At 38.8% G+C, this 17,818-nt stretch overlaps 1 protein-coding gene across 1 annotated transcript in view; it reads right to left on the minus strand.

Annotated features, from left to right (window-relative positions):
* Positions 1 to 17,818, minus strand: part of DPYD (dihydropyrimidine dehydrogenase) — an 873,733-nt gene that overhangs the window by 325,163 nt on the left and 530,752 nt on the right. The gene's annotated exons all lie outside the window — the stretch shown is intronic.

The raw sequence follows: 17,818 nt of genomic DNA on the forward strand, positions 1-17,818 counted from the left end.
AGGTTACATTCTAATCAAGAGCCACATGATAAAAATTTATTTTAAATTTGTTGAAAAATGAATCGTTAAACAATAGCAACATGTAATAGTAAAGCACAGAGCCAACACTGGAGACTTCAGACACGTTGTAAACGTTCATTAAGTATCCCTGAACACTTGAGCAAGACAGTTACCTTTTTCTAATCCTTAGCACTCACAACCTTTAAATGGAAATAATAGTAACACTGTCTTTACTCTCCTAAGAGACAGGGAGGCCGAGGGAGACATTGAACTACCTGGACGTAATAATTCCCATATCACAAGACCTACAGGTTATCAGTTTCCTATTTTTGATTTGAATATAAAGCAATCCCCTGCCTAGACCAGGTCCATATCAGTTTAAGCTGAACTAGACTGACCTCTGGTCCATTATATACACATTGTAATATCTTAGGATGTTAAATGACATACCTACAAGCCATCATGATGGGACATATCTGGTCATAAATGGAGCACCAAAAGGCTATTGCTAGAGTCCAGGAAATGTCTACCAACTTCCTAGAAAAACCAATATTCTTTCCCTTTAGTAGCATATACTTTCCTTTTATTACATCATATCTCCCTTTTCATTAAATAACATGTACCATGTTAAAACACTTCAGCAATGGGCCCATGTTCTATAGTATGTGTGTCTTCGCTTTCTCAATCAAACGCTTGCTGATTGCCGCTTGCCATCCTCTTATACACTTACAATTCTTTTCTTGAGGCCATCATTTTTAAAAAGTTTTATTTTATTTTTATTGCAAAGTCAGATATACAGAGAGAAGGAGAGACAGAGAGAAAGATCTTCCATCTGATAATTCACTCCCCAAGCGGCCGCAATGGCCGAAGCTGTGCTGATCCAAAGCCAGGAGTCCTGAGTCTCTTTCGGGTTTCCCATGTGGGTGCAGGGTCCCAAGACTTTGGGCCATCCTTGACTGCTTTCACATACCACAAGCAGAAAACTAGCTGGGAAGCGGGGCTGCCAGGATTCGAACCAGTGCCCATATGGGATACTGGTGCGTGCAAGGCAAGGACTTTAGTTGCTAGGTTACTGTACTGGGCCCAGCTCTCAATATTTAACATAAACTATATACTTTATGCATTTAGAAGAGTTGTCTAAATTCTTCAATTCCACAGCAACATGTATGAACACAATTACTGATGTAGCTGAAATGTTTCAAGCTATGCAAAATTAAAAAAATAAACACAGTGTCTCCTTTAAGACAAATTAATAAACAAATTTAGATAACAATTCTTTACAAATACATAATGTATTATGACTTCACATTTTATTAAACTGTATTATGAAGTACAAATTTACAGTAATCCTTGTGAAGCAATAGTTACTCCTACCTCCTACCTGCTCTATGCCAGTATGTCCAGTTTAGACCCCTGATTCTACTACTTAACTGTGTGATAGTAGGCAAAATATATAGGTTCTGGACAATTATAGATCATGCTATGATGTACTTAGGAAAATAATAGAAAATAAGTAAATAGAGAACTTTTTAAGTTATTTGTATGTACTAGGCACTGCTTTAAAGCTTTAGGGTTTTTGTGTTATTAATTTGGTTAACCATTTCATATATACATATAACCACACATACAAACACACACACATAAATACATAAATATATATATGTATATAATTCCCTATACAATATTCCAAATCTTATTCCTGGGAATTGATATTTAAAAAAGATTGTAATGTAATTGAAAGCTGAGGTCAAACTTTGGAGTGTGACTGAGGGTGAGGGTAAGTATAATGTTTAGCTATTGCAAAATGAGTACTAAACACATGTTAGTCATTATGTTTTTTTTTTTTTTAGATTTTTTTTTATTATTATTGGAAAGCCGGATATACAGAGAGGAGGAGAGACAGAGAGGAAGATCTTCCATCCGATGTTTCACTCCCCAAGTGAGCCGCAACGGACCGGTACGCGCCAATCCGATGCCGGGACCAGGAACCTCTTCCAGGTCTCCCACGCAGGTGCAGGGTCCCAAAGCTTTGGGCCGTCCTCGACTGCTTTCCCAGGCCACAAGCAGGGAGGTGGATGGGAAGTGGAGCTGCCGGGATTAGAACCGGCGCCCATATGGGATCCCGGAGCTTTCAAGGCGAGGACTTTAGCCGCTAGGCCATGCCGCCGGGCCCAGTCATTATGTTTTTTATTAGCATTTTTCCGCATTTAAAAATATTTTATTTTGTTTTATGATATAGTTCCATAGGCTCTGGGATTGCCCATGCCCTTCCCCACAGTCCCTCCCTTCTCCCCATTGATTTCCCTTCTAGTTTTACAACAGATGTCCTTCATGGTCAGTCATGAGATTGAGGAGACACAGTCTGAGCCAGGCTGAAAGTCAATGAAATTAATGACAGCTCCTTTAAAATACATCTTGCTTGGGTTGGGCATTGGTATCCATATTCCATAATGGAGTGCCAGTGTAAGTCCTAAGTACTCTGCTTCTGATTCAGCGTCCTATTAATCCATCATGAGTGACAAGATGATGACTCAAGTGCTTGTGCCACTTGAACCACTGTGCCGAGAGTTAAACACTCAGACGGGGTTTTGGGTTCTCAATTTCGGTCTGTCCCGATCCTGGATGCAGTAAGCATTTGGGGAGTGTACTGGCAGATGGAAAAGTATCTGTCTGTCACTCTTGCTCTACCTTTCAAGCAGACCCATCATACTCTTACCACATGACTTTTCTGTGTCTTCACATAGGGAAAATGAAAACCAAAGTTATTTTGCAAAAGTCATTGAGTGTTTTCATCCTTGACAGAAGAAAAGTTGTGATTGTATCAGAAAAAGCTCTGAAAATCAGAGAACCAAGCCTGTCTTCAATGTTGGGCTAATTTTCTCTCTTGAGGGGCAATAAACCCAGGCACTGGGACTATTGTATTTCACTCATCAATTTACAGAGGATAACTACACTGGCATACAGCATAGAGGTTGGCAAAAGCTCTGTAGAAAAAGATCATCCAAGGTTTAGGAGCAGGAGTTGCCTATAAACTTCACTTTCAAAGGGTCAAGCATAAATGAACATCATGAGTTAGAGAATGGAAAAATAATTTGTGAAAACTACTGGCAAGTTACTGGATGAGCTGGAGAGATGAATAATCAAAGGCATTAATCTTTGATGATGGGAAATAAGACTCAGCTGTCAAAACAGAGAGGGTTGCAACTGGAAGGTGGAATCAAACGATCCAACAGGTCTGGAGAGCATTAGTCAGATAAAGAAAGAATGACAATCAGAAACACAGAAGCCAGCAGAAGTGGCAGTCTAGGATAGAGGTTTTGCACAGAGGAAAGTAAGTGCAGACAACACAATGAGAAGAAAAATCATGCATGCCTAATAACTGTTGGTTGGGTTTAGTATTCAACTTCTGTCTAGTGAGGCTGCTGCTTTTGAGAACTGGGGAGAAAATACTATGAAATGGTTTATTCTGTGGCCTTTTCTCTAGGGGCAAAAAGAAAGTGAAAATTCACAATAGAAACCTCATTTGTAAGCAGAAAAGGGTCATTGGTATAATTATTACGCTCATGCAAGAGATGCTCTTTTTGCTTCTTACATGGGACCTAAGAATTAAGAGATATTCACTCCCATGCTGCAGCTAGAAAATGAATTGGGAAGAAACATCAATCAATGAGGACATCAGCTCTTCCAAGACTGCAACAGCTTTCTACTAGTGTAGGTATGGACTCCTTGCACGGAAAAAAGGTAAACATACAAAGGAAAAATCCAATGAAGCCTGGGGAACACAAGGCAGATTCCTATGGCCTTTGTTGGCTTCAAGGCATAAATCAAGCAATGAAGAAAGGTAGTCAATCTAAGGAATCAGGGAATGGGTAAAGTCCTGTTAGTTGCTGAAAGAAACAAAAAGGAGAGTGAGAGGTACAAACATACAGATGGATAAACTGAATTTGGCCATGAAACACTAGTTCTGACTGACAAGGGATAGAAGTAGCTTTTATGTATTTCTTTTTAAATTTTATATACTTATTTTTCGTACGGCATTTTTGCTGTTTAAGCAAAAGATACAAAACAAAAGCAGTAGCATGCATTGTGGAACAGTGAGGTATCTTTCCATGTCAGAGTGCCTGGGACTTCTGTACTGATCCAGCTCCAAGGGAGTTAGTAGGGTCTCTGACATCCATGTGGGAATCTCAGATGGAAATCCCGGATCCTGACATTGGTTTGGGTTTAGCACTGGTTGATTCAGGCACTGAGTGTGATCTGGTATATGAAAGATCTCTCATGCTCTCTCTCCATTTTTTGTCCCTCTGCCTTTCAGATGAATGAAGCTTAAGCACACACACACACTCCTCAATTTGCATGCATTGGGATCCCATCTAGTGGGTCATGTCCTGCCTGCTCCACTTCCCATCCAGCTCCCTGCTTGTGGCCTGGAAAAGCAGTTGAGAAAAGGACCCTGCATTTACGTGGAAGGCCCAGAAGCTCCTGGTTCTAGGCTTCAGTCCAGCTGAGCCCCGTCCATTGTGGACCTTTGGGGAGTGAACCAGTAGACAGAAGATCTTTTCTCTCTCTTTCTCCTTCTCTCTGCAAATCTTCCTTTCCAATAAAACTAAATAAAATCTTGATCAATTTGTTCTGTCTTCCATCCTCTGTTATGGTACCAGGTGTCCTCTGCAGACTCCAACGCACTCCCATATCCTCAATGTCCGCAGCTCCATCTAAGCCATTGAAGAGGCCCAGCTCTGACAAATGCACTCCATGGTCAGACCATGGAAAATGCAATTCTCTCCATGGTTGGGGTTCTGAGTCCAGCTGTTCATTTCAGGGAATTCCCAAAGTGTTGGCAGTGAATATCTGGTCAAACAGACTCTAAGGTGTACGATATCAACCAGTGCATTCTGGAGAGATTTCATCATGCGTGGAGTGGTGAGATCAGCAGTAATTTAGAACCGTTGAACTGTGAAAACCTCTTGAGCAGGGCCCTCAGAACATGCTGATTCTAGAATAGTGTCAGGTGACTATCCTACATCCCAGGGTACAGAGATGTTTAGGAGGCTGGGTGTGGCTTCTCCCCTTACTGCCCCCTTTTCCCCCCCAGATACAGGAAGGAAAAAAAGAAAATGTGGAAATAATGATCTCATCCACCTTCCTGTAGCCCATGACCCTTATCACACTAATTAACTATGTAAAAATCATGTAAAAAACCCAAACACACAAAATATATAAAATAAAAATGTAAAAAATAAATAAAATCTTGAAAATAAAAATTGCTCCTTAAGCCTGACTAGCTATTCCTCAAAATCACATCCTGCTACAAACATGTAGCAGATAGTCCTTCAGTACAGCCATAGCTCTTGTAACTTCCACTGCAATTCTTTTCAGGCCACTGTGAGAACAAGAGAGTCCTTTTCCGGGAGCCAGCCCTCCACGGCGTATGAACTGACCGGATAAATCCACTGGCAAAGAAAGGCACTGACGGTGGGATGTGATATATGCTCTTCACTAGGGACCCACATGGCTCCTATTTTCTAAATGGCAATTTTAATTTTGATAAAACTGTTTTTGCTTCAAATTTATATTGATCGTGCCAGTAATGGTTAAAATCATCATTTGCCCTATTGGTTGCAGTGAGTCATGAGGCACTACAATTGGACTTGATGAGGAGAAAGAAATATCATCTGGAGAATTGTCCAGGACAGGAGAGCATGGAGGTCTGTGGATTCAGGAGCTGCATGCCATTGCGGCAGCCTGTCTTCATGAGGGATAGCCATGGTTAGAGAGATACATTCTGTCAGGTTAAGCAAATGCACTCTGAAAAGCCAAGCACTGTTCTGATCGGCTTTTCCCATCTGTTGAAGGTGGGAAGGTATTGCAGGCCAGGTTAATCAGAGTGATTGTTTACTCTGCCTTCCTTCCATCGGAGTTCTTTGGAACAGAGAGAGTGAAAGCTCTTTTCCTCATTCATCCACAGCTGCAATACATTGTGTTCAGAAGTAGACCGTGCCCTCACGTAACCACCTCCCTACCTTGCTCAGAAGAACTGCAGCAGGACAGAGTAAAGCAGAGACAGAGGAAAGGAAAGCTGAGAGATGGAGGAGTTAAAGGTATAGTTTCTTGCCTATCACAGTTGAATAATCACTATTATATAAAAACTGAAGACTCATGCTTGAAATAGCTTTTTTTGGCTAAATCAAGTAAAGGTAAAGAAAAAACTAACTTTATATACCATTTTAAAAACACTAAATGGTCTGTGCCCACTAAATGTCTTTGTCTAGAACCCACGGATGGTGTGAAAATATATGATGGCATATTACTTCATTGTATTGTCTATTGAAAGAGATTTGGGAGTTTCCAAAGTCAGGCTAAAAGATGCTTACACTCTGAGAACAGTGCCACATTTTCATCTTTCTTTGATGATTAGAAAGCCCTTCAATGTCTTTCTATGTACAGATTTTAATCAGGCTGCAAAGGACGGGTTATTTTTCACCTTATACAGAGAGGAAATTGATAGACATATTGTGAAATATCATGCAATGTTTCTAGAAATAAATACCAAATTGAATTTATTTTATATCAAAGTAATCACTTGTTATATTAATATTACAATTAATCTATGCCATTTTTAGTTTTCCATTCTTGATGGCTCATATTTTAAGACATTATTGAATGATGTAATATGTAAAAGTCAAAAGCCACATGAAATTTTAACTTTGTCTCCACCCTTTGTTTCATGTTATACAGTTTGGTGCTGCCTTAAAATAATATTATTTAAAAATTAATAGAGTTTGTACAACTCCTATGGCAAGAACTAAATGGCACAAATCAGAGTTTAACACAATGACTAAAAGATTACATTTGTGAGCCACGTGTGGTAGCTTAGTGCCTAAAGTCCTCGCCTTGCATGCACCAGGATCCTATATGAGTGCAGGTTTGTATCCGGGCTGCTCCACTTCCCTTCCAACTCCCTGCCTGTAGCCTGGGAAAACAACAGAGGATGGCTCAAAGCCTTGGGACCCTGCACCTGTATGGGATCTCTGGAGGAGGTTCCTGACTCCTGGCTTCGGATCGGTTCAGCACCAGCCATTGAGGCCACCTGGGGAGTGAACCAGTGGATGGGAGGTCTTTGAATCTCCTTCTCTATGTAAATCTTACAAAAATAAAATAAATCTAAAAAAGAAGAGGCCATATTTGTTCAACAATCACCAACACAACTGAAGTAATGAACACAAAAGAACACTTGCACTCCCAAGACTGACATCCTACAGAAGTAAATGGTTGCAGTAAGTAAAAAGAAAAAAAAACAACTTTGGATATCTTCATGTCAAGATTATTATTATAAAGATAATAGAGACTCATTTGATTATACAGTGCTATACCAGATGGAAAAGAGATACATTCTGTTAGGTTAAGCAAATCTTTGTATATATCTTTTCTATTGAGAACTTCAGAATGAAAGGTGCTCTGCACTGGAATATAGACTGTGTAGATGAATGAAAACTGGCATTTTACACAGAATGCACAAGGAGAAGGAGGTGGGAATGAGTCACGATGATGTCCAAAATAAAGAGAAGGTCTGTGTGTTTGTAGTTTCACACACAAAAAATCAGAGACAGTATGAGATAGTTGAAAAAGTAAACGAGAAAATGGAATGCAAGAATGAGGAAATTTTAATACGATTTGTTTTCACACTATGCTGAAAATGCACATTCTCAGAAACAAATCCCAGATGGATTTTAAAGGTTTTTTTTTTTTTTTTGCACTGGGATAAGCTCACTTTTTATTCTACTTTGACACACTTTGAAATACTCTTATGTGACAGAAAATTGGAGAGGTAGACATTAGCCTCAGCTCTGGAATCTTTGAACCCTGTGAGGGCTTGGACTTTTATTTCAGGTATAATGTAAGGCCGCCGAAAGATTTAAAGGAAGCTAATAAGATGATTAACATTTTCTAAAGATGCTTTTGCTACTTTTTTCAGGAATGAACAAGGAGATTAAAGTAAAAGCAAGGAATCCAGTTAGGTTGAAATGGTTTACGTAATATCCATAGAGATGTAGAAAAGTGGATCTTTCCGAGTAAAACCCAATGGTTTGGGAAAATGTAGAGAAAGAATTTAAGAGTGAATTCTTTGTTTCTAACATCAAACTACTTTGGATTACTGGCAATTTACAGAAATGGTAGAAAGCCTATTGAAGAAATGATGGGGTGCATGTGAAGAAGTTCAGTTTTAATAGATGACAGATACAAGACTGCCCATTAGTGAAGACATCAACTGTGCCATGGGATATATGAGTCTAAAGTTCTAGAAACTTCATATAATGACATTTAAAGTAGTCTGTCTAGGTGACATCACAAAGGGTAGGAAATGGGAGACAAACGGAGTCACAGAAGAATGTGGGTTCAGCCAACGAAATGAAGTGCTAAAAGCATAGAAACCACTTCTCATGAAAACTTGAGAGTTTGTGTAAAATGATGGAGAAATGACAGCTGGATTTGACAGTACAGCAACCACAAGTAACCTTTCTAACAGGGCTTCAGCGAAGTTTCAAGACAAAGACTTAGTGGTGAACGACCATGAAGTACAGGTGACACACAGATCCCTTTACAGGAGTAAACGGACTAGCTAAAAGAGAAACGAAGCAGGGCCCCGCGCAGTGGCCTAGCAGCTAAAGTCCTTGCCTTGAATGCACCTGGATCCCATATGGGCACTGGTTCGAATCCCCTTAGTCCCGCTTCCCATCCAGCTCCCTGCTTGTGGCCTGGGAAAGCAGTCGAGGATGGCCCAAAGCCTTGGGACACTGAACCTCCGTGGGAGACCTGGAAGAAATTCCTAGCTCCTGGCTTTGGATCTATGCAGCACCGGCCATTGAGGCTCACTTGGGAGTGAATCATCGAACAGAAGATCTTCCTTTCTGTCTCTCTTCCTCTCTGTATAACTGACTTTGTAATAAAAATAAATAAATCTTGGGCCATGCATGATAGCATAGTGGTTAAAGTTTTCACCTTGCACGCACCAGGATCCCATATGGGCACCAGTTCTAATCCTGGCAGCCCTGCTTCCCATCCAGCTCCCTGCTTGTTCCCTGGGAAAGCAGTAGAGGATGGCCCAAAGTCTTGGGACCCTGCACCCCTAATAGGAGACCCAGAAGAGCTCCTGGCTCCTGGTTTCGGACTGGCTCAGCTCTAGCCATTGAGGCCGCTTGGGGAGTGAACCATTGGATGGATGATCTTTCTCTCTGTCTCTCCTCTTCTCTGTAATTCCGCCTTTCCAATAATAATAGATAAATCTTTAAAATAACTAACTAGATAAGGATGGCCCAATGCTTTGGGACCCTGCGCCCATGTGGGAGACCCGGAAGAGGTTCCAGGTTCCAGGTTCCCGGCATCGGATCGGCGCGCACCGGCTGTTGCGGCTCACTTGGGGGGTGAATCATCGGACGGAAGATCTTCCTCTCTGTCTCTCCTCCTCCTCTGTACATCTGACTGTAATAAAATAAATAAATCTTAAAAAAAAAAAGAAAAGAAAAGTTGGGGAAGTCTAGTGACTGATATATTTTAAAAAATCATATTTGACTATGTGCTTACGCTGGTGGAAGCGATCAAGAATTGACTGTCGGAAAGATAAGAGGGAATGACAAAACCATAGCACAAGTAGAAGGGCCTCTGAAGAGGGAATGATTTCTCATCAGACCGGGTGAAAAAGTAGTGAGAACAAACAGGTACAGACAGTTAGGTTTATAGCTATGGTACAGAAAAGGTGAAATTCTTCTCCAGTGTTTACATTTTCTTTATGAGTTAGGTACTGAGTCTTCTTACAGAAAAGAAGATGAGGTATGGAAATTTCCAATTAAAAAGAATAACAGTAAAAAATAGTTATCAAAGGAAATGGGAAAGCAAATTTATTACATTACAGGACAATTAGTAGAGCAAAAAAATTATAGATGGTAGCTTATTGGTATGGAAAATATTATGGGGAAATGGGATTAATGAAAACCAAAAGAACAGTTTACAAAATTGGACCCATAGACTGTAATCTCCTTTATATGGGGAACATACATAAAAAACTCCATGCATTGTTTTATAGTCAAGAGACATCTCATCAAGATGCTATGACGCTTTTTGGTACTTAAGTTTTTAAAATTTGCCATGCAGTATGAAAGGGCCATGCTTGTGCTGAAATCTGATTTGCAGATAATGCAGTTGAACTGTAGTTTTTCATAGTCTCGATGTTCATCTCGACTAATGAACACAACAAGGAAATATAAACTCTGTAAACATGTAGTTTCCATGAGATATTAAAATTGCGAGGCCCTTAAAATGTTAATTATAATAATTTTTGAACAAAATTTTAATTATTTTCCCTCCCTGGAAATATTTTAAAGCTTAAAATTATAGAGGGGCACTCACTCTGAAATCAAATACATAATAAAACAGGGATCAATGGCTTCTTTTGTCACCATAGTAAATTTTCAAATAAAAAAATGCTTAACCTGAGGATTACATTTTCTTATGAAATTATTTTATTAAGCCGATTTTAAAACTTGATAATAATAAAGTTGACATACTGGGAACTAAAGTAAAGAACAGTCTAAAACCTCCAGTTGGTTTTAAAAACAGTAATGCTTCAGAATACTTGTTGGTGCTGTGTTCGTGCTCTGGAACTGTATCATGCCATACGTTGAAAATCCAGTCAACAATTCAGCTACAACACAATGTAAATTTTTTTAGTAGGGAAAAACTGCAAAGTGACAAAGGTGAACAACTACAAATTACAAGTAGCTGTGTTAGGTTTTGTTAAACAAATTTAACAATATCATCCCCAACACCACTGGGATTATATTGAGGAGGATAGATAGCTTGGGGCATGTGATTTTCAAAAGTATTTAAACTAAGTATATATATTTATTAAATATTAATTAACTGTACAACATTCAAATTTTAAATGCACTTTATGCTTCATTCAACCACAGGGAAAGCAAGAATGATGAGATTTTCCCTGAAATGAATACTTTGTGGGACATTTAAAGTGAAAATTACAAGCTTTTCAAATTTTATTTTCTTCTTGCTTATTTAATGGTTCTAAATGAGAGTATGAACCTTACAAGGTGTCTTTTTAGATAAGTTTAAAACATAACACTAAACATTTATTTGGGGGCTCTCACTGTCTTTTTTTATACTATTTCTAGCACAAAGAAGTCATATTCAGAGTTAAATATGTTTCCATAAAATGTATTTTCCAACAAAAGAAAAAAAAAAAGCACGACCGAAGGCCACTCCAGAAACACAGGAGCTTCAGCCTTTTCTAGTGCTTTCGATCAATCCTGAATACGTTTTTATCTAGTTCGTTTTTGCTATGTTTGGAGACTGCTATCCCCACGGTTACCAGTGACCTTGCCAAATGTATTAGAGACTTTTCATCCCAGATCATTACTGGAATTCTCCCCTGCACTTAAGGCTGTTAAATAGCTCTAGCTTCTAGAACTTCTCATCTGTGCTGGAAAGATTTCACTTTTCTTATGTTTCCTATTTTTACCGTAGCTTTTCCAACCTCTGCCACCTCTCACAAGCTGACACTCCAGGGTTGAATCATCACCCTCTTGAAGTCTCCCTTAACACTCATCCCTTCCATAATAGTTTTGCAATGAATTCCTAGAATATCTGTATGCAAAAAATTTATAATGTGTCCACTTTCAATCTGTATGTTTCACTTGGGAACAACCACCTTCCAGCCACTGAATTCAACTAGTTAAAAACCAAGTTTAAATTTCTCCCTTTTATGTTTATTGATTTCTTCACCATATGCTTAAGTTCTACACTTTATTCCAGGTTAGAACAAAGCAAGACATCTCCTTTCTTTATCCCTCCCTCATTACCCACATCCAATTATTCACCAAGTACTCTTTAGTCCATTGGTTCCCAAACTTGGCTGAGCATCAAAATTACCTACAGAGTTAAAAAAAATAAATAAAAGGACTTGGAGTTACTTTTTATGGAGCAAAGCACAGGGATTGCAGCTTTACAAGGATATTTAGGTGATCCAATGTGCACACAAGTTTCAGAAGTACTGTTCCAGTTTATTTCCCAGGTATCTCTTGTTAAGTGTTCTTGGATTTTCACCATAACTGTATCAGTTAAGACGCTCACCCTTACTTCCCTGGTTTACTGCATTATCTTGTTTTTTTCTTTCTTTTTTTCATTGCCCACTTTCTGATTGCAGCCTTAGCCATGTGCCAGATATTTCTAACAAAAACAAACCTCCTCATATCACACTTCTGCTTCAAATTCAACTTCAGGACAAAATGCAATTGTTTAACAGACTATGCAAGAACACAATGCAACTTTTGCTCTGTCCATAATGAGTCACTTTGCTTCCTCATTCTGCATTTTCTTGACCATATGTCTATTCCTTTTATATAAATGAATTGGGAATGGTCCCTGTGCTCTGGCAGCATATGGTATAATAAAGGAGACACGTGTCAATTGATATGAAAATAATTACAGTTATACAAACCAGAATATGATGAGAGTACAAAAAAAAAAAACCTGGTTATTTGTACTTCTGTGAATCAAGGAAGGTAAAATACAAAAAACAACAGCTAACTGATTTTGAAATAATTTAAAATAACCTATTGGAAATCAATTAGAAAAAAAATGAAGTGGAGGAGACTTTCATTTAGAGTGAACAACATGAGCAAGCGCACAAGATGCTGTTTCAGAAACCTCAGGCTCTGCAATCTGGCTGGCCTCATCAAACAGAATGACAATACTCTGTAGGAAATGATAATACTCTGTATGGTCAGGAGCCCGGAGCATGCAGGCAAGGGGTTAACCCCATGATTTCTAATCAGCTGAGCATCTGAGTTTGACTTTTGATTAGTTCCTTTTAGTAAATTCCTGCTCCTCATTTAAACCCTGACTTTTAATGCTCTGGCCCCATTCCTCCCCTAACTGCCACAGGATCGCTCTAGATCGTCTGCATTTCTCTCCTACAAGATTTGTTACACTGAAGTATACTACTATTTGTTTTCTTAGAAGATGAGAGAAGTTGGGGGCAACAAGGTTCTTTTTCTCATTTCTACATTTCCAGCACCCAATATTTTTATCCTATACATAACTAGGACTTGAAAGAGAATTTGCCTCGAAAAAAACTGAAATATTAAAAGTCTAGCTAATAAACATTTTTATTACAACTTTCATATTCAAATGTAAGTAAATTGCTACAATCTGGAGAAAGAACAGGAAGCAAAGGTGATTCAGGGCATGGGGTCTAGAGAATTTTTGTAAAGTTTATTTATGTCAAATAATCCAGTATTTTATTTTTTATATTGATGTTGTAACCATATTTTCACATATGTTATACACATTATTTGATCCATTCCTCAAAACTACCTTGACTTCAACAATCTTTGTTAACAATAAAGAGGCAGAGATCATTTAAATTACTTTAGCACCGTCGGCTAATTAATAGCCGATGAAAGGATTAAGCTCAAGTCATTTGACTCATCTCTAGCACTACATCAAGACCACACCATATTGATTTCCTATCTCTTCAGTTCACATTAGATATGCTCGTTGATTTTTACATCCTCAAACCATCTTGTGGTAGACTTTTTAGAAATAAAAAAGTGAACCTGTCTGTATCCATGACCCTTCGTAACTACTCTTGTTAAGTAGAATTTATCCATCCATTGGCTTTGTGTTGACTTTGCAACTTGATTAATGAATGCAACATGGCAGAAGGATCTTCTTGCCAGCCCAAAGCAAAGATTAAAGAGGCCTGGTATTTTAAATCCTGCCTAGCCATGTAAACATGCTAGTCTCATCTACTCAAGAGTGAGAAACCTCACAGATTCAATGAAGGGAACGGAACTAGAGACTTGAGGTTGTTATAGCCAGTTTCTAGTCCACCTGGAATTAACCAACCAAAGTGAGAGCACCTGAGAACAGAGGAAACACAAGGTTTGGGCCTGTTAAGAAAATTGCTAAAATACAAGATTATCAATTGCTATTTCCTTCGTAAATGTGGAATGTTCCACCATGTAGCAAGAGTTTTAATCAGCACAGCAATAAAGGCCATCACCTGTTACATCCGTCAATGTGCCATGCTCTACAATTAGCATTTCATATATATTATCAGTAATCCTTAAAATAATACAACTTAGAATGTATCAGTTCAATTTTATAAAAGATTTCATAAGAGGTTAAGTCAATACACATGCTTGTGTAAATATTAAGAGTAGATATGGGGCCCGGCAGTCCTTGCCTTGAACGCACTGAGATCCCATATGGGCGCTGGTTCTAATCCCAGCAGCTCCACTTCCCATCCACCTCCCTGCTTGTGGCCTGGGAAAGCAGTCGAGGACGGCCCAATGCTTTGGGACCCTGCACCCGTGTGGGAGACCCGGAAGAGTTTCCAGGTTCCCAGCTTTGGATTGGTGCAGCACTGGCTGTTGCGCTCACTTGGGGAGTGAATCATCAGACAGAAGATCTTCCTCTCTGTCTCTCCTCTCCGTATATCTGACTTTGTAATAAAAATAAATAAATCTTTTAAAAAAAGAGTAGATATGAAATTTGAACAGTCTGGTTGGAAAATTTTTGTTCAGAGGAATTTTCTAGGCTCCACAGTCACATAAACAGGAAACTTGTGGGTTCAATTTAGAATAGCACTTTTATTCAATGTGTGCAACCTATGCTGAGTTATACTACTTTCACTCTCATAAGTTAAACTTATTTCTATGTTCTTACCCAATGGTTAGTTTCACTCTAGATCCCTGAATACCACCCAAGTTAGACAAGCAGGTGCAATTGCGTAGGAAATCAGAGAATGAGAGGGAAGAACAAGTGAGCAAGGCTGGCAGCATGGTGTAGCAAGAAAAGCTGCTTTTTGCAGTGCCCGTGTTCCATATGGGCACTGGTTTGAATCCCAGCTGCTTCACTTCTGATCCAGCACCTTTTTATTGGCCTGGGGAAGATGCAGATGATGTTTCAGTACTTGAGTGCCTGCACCATCATTAGAAAGACCTGTAAGAAGCTCTTGATCCAGTCCCAGCCTTTGTGGACATTTGGGTGGTAAACCAGTAGATGGAATTTCTACCTCTCTATCTCTTTTTCTGCAACTCTACTTTAAAATAGAAAGATAAATAGACAAAACTGATACGAAAGAACAAGTGAGCAAGTAGTAATGATTTTTTTTCTGACCACTTAAACGCATTAAGGGTTGAAAACAGGGCAATGTTTGCCCCCAAATTGCTTGCTGTCTATAATCTTGACACACCAAACCAAACGTCTAACATATTGCCTGCCACGTGTACTTTTAGACAATCGTTTCTTTTCCATTCTGTTCCTTTGCCACTGCTCTGCCACTTCATCATCTGACTATTCGAGACATAACTCAGACCAAATCTCAGCCATATAACCTTCAATACACGCACATCGAGCAGTATGTTGTTGCTTAAAAGTTTGGCAATGAACAGGTCTTATTAGCAGAGTTAACGTGTTTTCAGATCTTTTGAGTATATACAAAAAAGTGGGATTGCTGAATCATACATTCTTTTGAAAAATGCATATTCAGTTTCTTCACCCATTTCTTAACAGGGTTGTTCGATTTGCTATTGTGTCTGAAGGTCTTTCTAAACCGTGGATATTAGTCCCCTATTGATTGTGTAGTATGCAAAGATTTTCTCCCATTCCTCTGGTTGCTTTATCTCTTTGTTGATTATCTCCTTTGCTGTACAGAAACTTCTCAGCTTGATGTAATCCCATTTGTTCTTTTTGGCCTTGTCTGTCTGTATTTTTGATGACTTTTCTAAGTTTTTCCCAGGTCCTATATCTTGAAGAGTGCTTCTTATATTTATACTCTAATATTTTGAAGAGACCAGGATTTTCCCCTGAATTATTTTCAGTTTCCTTGTTGAAGATCAGTTGTCAGTGCATGTGTGGGCTCCCTTCTGGGGTTTCTCTTCTGTTCCATTGATCTTTTCTCTGTTTGGGTACCAGTACCAGACTGTTTTGATGACCATTATCTTGTAAGTATGTGTTGAAGTCTGGAATTGTGACTCCTTCAGCTTGATTTTTGTTCTTCATATCAGCTTTGGCTATTCATGGTCTCTTGTGTTTTCAGGTAAACTTTTGTATCATCTTTTGTATTTATAAGAAGAATGTTGTTGGGATTTTGATTGGGATCACATTGAATCTGTATACTGCTTTCAGTAATATGGGCATTTGGATGATAGATATATAGACACATGGAATAATAGACACATGGAAAAATGCTCAGGTTTGCGAGCTGTCAGGGAAATAAAAATGTTACCCGCACTGAAGTTTCACCTAAGTCCAGTGAGATTGGCCTACTTTCAGAACTGTAATAATAACATCTGCTGGTGTGGATGCAGGCAGAAAGGTACTGTCCTTCACTGTTGGAGGGAGTGATGGCTAGTACAACCACTATGGAAGTCAGTATGGACAGTACTGAGAGAACTGAAAATTCATCTGCTGTATGACCCACTTCTGAGAATATATCCAAAGAAAATGGAATCTGCATATGAGAAAGGGATCTGCAGTCCTCTATTTACCACAGCACAATCTACAATAGCAAAGACATGGAAACAACCCAGATGCCTGTCAAATGATGAGTGGATAAAGAAACTGTGGTGCATCTACTCCATTGAATACTACTCAGGTATTAGAAAGAATGAAATTGTACCATTGGCAGCCTAATGGTCTGAAGTAGAGACCATTATGCTCAGTGAAATAAGTGAATCCCTAACCGACAAATATCATATGTTCTCTCTGATATAAGGCAACCATCATGTAAAATAAAAGATCAGTAGCCCTTTCAATACTGTTTGTGCTACATCTCAGGGGTTTTGATATTTTAATTTTTATTCTCATTCATATAAAAGATTTTCTAATTGATTTCCTCACTGAATCATAGGACACACAGTAGCATCATTTGCTTCAAGGTTTTTGATTTTCTTTTTTCATTTCCTTACTGACATATTGGTCATTCAGTATTATGTTATTTAACTTCATGTTGTTGTTAATTTTCTATATTTTCTTTTTTTCAAGGTTTTATTTATTTTTATTGGAAAGTCAGATACACAGAGAGGAGGAGAGACAGAGAGAAATGTCTTCTGTCCGATGATTCACTCCCCAAGTGAGCCTCAATGGCCGGTGATGTATGGATCCAAAGCCAGGAGCCAGGAACTTCTTCCAGGTATCCCACACGGGTGCAGGATCCCAATGCATTGGGCTGTCCTAGACTGCTTTCCCAGGCCACAAGCAGGGAGATGGATAGGAAGTGGAGCGGCTGGGATTAGAACTAGCGCCCATATGGGATCTCAGTGCGTTCAAGGCGAGGACTTTAGCCACTAGGCCACACCGGGCCCATTTTCTGTATGTTTTTTAATGGGATGCATGGTAACAAAATTGTAAGAACGATAATGTGGAGAATGTTGTCCTCCTATCCACCAGTGTGTGATATCGCTACTTATCTAGTTCTTTTTTTATTTCATTTTCGTTATTTGATAGTAATCATCATAGACGATGTCATACTTTATTTTAATTGTCAATTATTTTGCTTTTGGATTTGTTAATATGAGTAATATTGTGTTCTTAATTTCAATGTTCACTTGTTCATTGCATGTACATAGAGAAATGGTTGATCCTTTAATTTCAACTTTGTACATCACAACAATATTATAAACACTTGCCAATTCCAGAGGATTTCTGTTAGTTCTTTCAGAGAATTTTTATACATATTTTCACATCTTCTGCAAACTAAGATAATTTTTTTTCCTTCTTAATTTTTGTTAACTGTTTA

This window comes from Ochotona princeps, chromosome 2 (genome assembly GCF_030435755.1).
Source record: "Ochotona princeps isolate mOchPri1 chromosome 2, mOchPri1.hap1, whole genome shotgun sequence".
Taxonomy (NCBI): Eukaryota; Metazoa; Chordata; class Mammalia; order Lagomorpha; family Ochotonidae; genus Ochotona; species Ochotona princeps.